Genomic DNA, 4,833 nt, shown 5'->3' with positions numbered 1-4,833 from the left:
GTGGATATACTATTGTAGATCTCCTATCTCTTGCTAGAACCAAGAGTCCAACAACCAGTAGTAGGCAAAGCTAGAACTAGCACAATGGAGCTACAAAGGTGTGAGACTTGAAGGGCTATGAAATGGAGACTCGCTCATAAGCTAAGATTTGGGACAAATCATTGTGTATATTAACATGCAATCAGCAATAATCTCGCATAATGCCTAAGTGATCTAGCTTGTCACCAAAGGATAGAAATAACCTTCTGTAGGCCAAATTATGGTGTCTGAAGGCTCCAATGAGCATTCAAAAGTCATATATTGAATATTCATGAGCCCATTTTATAGTTGAGTCCATGCCCATGCCCATGCCTTGACTAAAGTTCCTACTTTATTACAAACCATCCCTTCCCTAAAGTTTTTATCTTGAAAATTTTCTTTACGTATACTTGGGCATATCCTCCAATATACATCCATGGGAGACTCAACAGTTACAACTATCTTTTCTCTCAACAGTTACAAAACAAATGTCGTCGAATTATGATTGTTCCAAAATTTTAAGACATAATCATAATGGAACATAATGAATAGACTTGAGAAATGGAAACTCAATTGATAATTCCAAAATTACTAATTTGAATAGAAATTTTTCAATCACACCAAAATGATAAGGACACTCTTACATAGAGCCATAGAAGCTTATTAGTAGTAAGAAAAGATTCCCAAAACCCCCTAATTTTCTCAAGAAGGTATAAGATTTTTTAACACATAAGCATGAATTACGGACATAAGAAGCAAGCTTAAATTACTTATGAATGAAACTTCTCCTAATTTCATGAGGCAGATTAAAAACCCTAATTCTGTTTCAAAGTTTTAAGAACTTCAAGAAACCCTAAAATAGGAAAAATTTTCCATGTGCAAGCGTATGATTTTTTCTCCAAAGTTTCTAAAAAGAAACTCTAAAAAAAGAACAAAAACATGTTCCTCCTCAATATTCTCAAAAATTTGAGTTCTCTCTACTGTAGAAACGTCCATTTATCTCAAAATGATAAATTTGGCCCCCTATCTTTTTTTAATGGGAAAAAGATCCTTCTATTAGTAAATCGCAAAAAACAGCTAAAATGGCTAAGCACAAATCCATTGCAAGGGGAGGTTACATTTCTCCTCTAGCTTCTTTCACTAGAAGGAGAAGGCTATATATATCATATATAATGGGGGGAGGAGGAAATACCCACACAGGTGGTCTATAATGCCAAGGGGGACTGGACCCTGAGGAAGGCCTCCCAATGCTTCCTCACACACAACAACCTGAGCCGCCTCGCCCTGCAGGCAGCTGCCCCCCACCAACCTCAGAGGGTATGAATAATATCAAGCCACATGCCCTAGATAGAATTTGTTCACGGGGTGAGGGTGCCCTCAATGGCTCTCCTACATCAAGATCTCCATATATGCCACGTGGATATACTATTACAGATCTCCTATCTCTTGCTAGTACCAAGAGTCTAACAACCAGTAGGCAGAGTTAGAACTAGCACAATCAAAGGTGATAGACTTGAAGGTCTATGAAATGGAGACTCGCTCATAAGCTAAGATTTGGTGATAGACTTGAAGGGCTATGAAATGGAGACTCGCTCATAAGCTAAGATTTGGGGTAAATCATTGTGTAGATTAACATGCAATCAACAATAATCTCACATAATGCCTAAGTGATCTAGCTTGTCACCAAAGGATAGAAATAACCTTCTGTAGGATAAATTATGGTGTCTCAAGGCTCCAATGTGCATTCAAAAGTCATATAATGAATATCCATGATCCTCTTTTATAGTTGAGTCCATGAGCCTCTTTTATAGTTGAGTCCATGAGCCTATTTTATAGTTGAGTCCATGCCCATGCCGATGCCCATGCCCTAACTAAACTTCCTACTTTATTACAAACCATCCCTTTCCTAAAGTTTTTATCCTCAAAATTTGCTTTACGTATACTTTGGCACATCCTTCAATATACATCCATGGAGAGGATGGTAATGAGCTCAATAGGCTTCAAATGCATCGATCAAGTAGCCAACATTATCCTCAATGTATACCCTCGTCATGATGGCCATTGAAGTCCAATATCAATGAGAAGAAGCCTTCAAATGAACTTCTGCAAAATCTATCCAAAAAATTCCAGCATGAATATTTCCTTATGAAACCCTTCCCTTGTAAACTCAAAGAAAAGCATTGCACATAAAAAAGTGGTTGCCATGTAACCTCATCCACGGGTAAGTTCTTTCTTTTGATGAGGAATCATTAAATTCTCCTATTCCTTGATTGTCTTGTTCTCCTCCCAATAATCCTCATGGCTCATATATGATCTCCCCTTTTCCATCCATGGACAGAATCTCCTCCTCCTCTTGAGGTATAGGCCCCACAAATTTCTTAAGATTGGATATATAAAATACATTGTGGATTCTTGCAAAAGTGGGCAAATCAAGCTTGTAGGTCAAGTCACCAACCTTCTTGAGCACAAAATTTGGCCCATAATATCTCTGAGCACACTTTAAGTCGTCGAGCCTTTGAGAATATTATCACGACTCTTTGGAAGCTTCAAAAACACATAGTCACCCTCTTGAAACCTTTTAATGTGTCTATGTGCTCATCTGCATTAGCCCTCGTGACATCTTGAGCCTTCTTCATGTTGTCCTTGCAAAGCTGGAGAATCTGTCAAATCCTTTCCCATTCATGTTTGGATAAAGAATTAACCACCTTATCCTCTTGAAAAGCTATGGATGGCATACCCATAAAGGGCCTCAAAAGGAAACATCCGGATCCTCAAATTCTTGCTTGAATTATGACAAAATTCAGCAAGATGCAACCATTCATCCCCTGAAGCTTTTATGTATATATATCATAATAATAATTCCTCAAGTACACCTCAAGCCACTTGCTAGTACACTCAATTCCCCCATACGTTTGAGGATGGTAAGCTGTAGATGGAGTGATTTGTGTGCCCATGTTCTCACAACACAAAGCTCTTACCCCATGATTTTGGTGTCCTTATCACACACTATGCCGGGTGTGGTAACCCATGCCACTCTCATGCTCCTGAATTGTTTGGCAATTTGAGATGCTGCATATGTGACTTTAGAAGCAATGAAATGGGCTGATTTGGTAAGCTAACCAACTACCACAAATATTTGATCCTACCCATGCTTAGCCTTGGGAAGACCCATCATGAAGTCCGTTGGTATGTGAGTCAAATTCCCATGTGGAATGGGTAAAGGATGAAGTAAACCACTGGGTAATTAATGGCTATCCTAGTTTCTTTGACACAAAGAACACTCTATCACAAACAACTTGACATCCCTCTCCATGCCTTTCCCTAAAAGAATCTTTTGCTCACTTTATCATATGCCTTCAACACATAAGATGACTGACAAGTGGAGAAGAATGAAGCTTGTGAGGAATACCTTCATGATTAACTTCTTGTAATTTCCTATAAATGTGGGCAACAACCTCATTTAGGAGGAGTTCCTCATAAATTCCCTTAATGCAATCACTATGAATATCCATAATTGATGCCATAGTGCAAACCCAAATTCTTCGGAATGCATCCGCTACTACATTGTCTTTGCTGCCTAGTGCGTGTGATATCTCAAAATCATAACTTCGAATAGTGACCAACCACCTCTTTTGTTTGAGAGAGAGAGAGAGAGAGAGAGAGAGAGAGAGAGAGAGAGATTTAGTTGTGATAAGAGAAATTTCAGCACCCTACGATCACTTCTCACCGTGAAGTGGGAACCATAGAAGTAATGATGCCACATCTTGATATCAAGCATCTCTTGCTCATAAACACGCAATGCTATCTCCTTTTTGGTAAGCTTTTTACTTTCAAAAGAAATGACTGCATGCTCTTGATACAAAACAGCCCCCCTAAGTCCTCTTCCCCTTGCATCCACTCTCACATAGAAAGTCTTGGAGAAATCGGGACAAACAATAATGGGGGCCAAAGTAAGAAAAGCATTGAGGTCATTGAAGCTTTTATCAGTAATAGAATCCTAAAAGGAAGCTTCCCTCTTGAGAAGACTAGTAAGAGGTTTCGTTATAGATGCATAATGCTCCATAGATTTTCTATAGAAAGAAAATAACACCAAAAAGCTTCTCAATAGAGTGAATTACTTGGTGTTGGCCAATCTCTGTCATATGTCACCTTCTTTGGATCAGCTCTTATGCCATTTGCTCCCATCAAATGATAAAGATATGTGAAACAACCCTCTTTTGGTCCTAAATGCGGTTCTCTCTTCATCACTCTCCATACTTATTTGATGGTAATATGATCTTAAAACATTCTTTGGTTAAAAAAAAATCTTGCTCCCTTTAGCTTATCTTCAAGAGATCATTAATGTGTAGAATGGGGTACATATTCTTGATGGGGATGGTGACTTTGTTCTATTCACGATAATCAATGCACATGCAAAAGGATCCATCCTTTAACTTTGTCAATGGAGATTGTGAGGGTTGAATAAGACCCATGGAAAGCAAATCTTGTACTTTATTTGCCACTTTCTCTCTTTTTACCTTGGACAACTGAGAGGGAGGGATAAGCAAATGGAGACTGTGAGGGTAGAAAAAGACCCATGGAAATCAAATCTTGCACTTTCCTTGCCACTTCCTCTCTTTTCATCTTGGACAACTGATAGGGAGGCTTGTTGTTGATGGCTTTTGCATTCGGTTCAAGAATGGTGGCATGATCAATATCTCTTAGGAGGTAAACACTTTTCATTTTCCTCTTTAATTGCTTAGAAGTGATGCGGCAAAGCTTTCAAAATCCAATGCCATTGAGTGTTATAAGCTATTTACCCACGATAAACTTCAT

The sequence above is a fragment of the Cibotium barometz genome, chromosome 48 (assembly GCF_041138505.1).
Source record: "Cibotium barometz isolate CiBa-2024 chromosome 48, ASM4113850v1, whole genome shotgun sequence".
NCBI lineage: Eukaryota > Viridiplantae > Streptophyta > Polypodiopsida > Cyatheales > Cibotiaceae > Cibotium > Cibotium barometz.
This window is presented reverse-complemented; position numbering follows the sequence as displayed.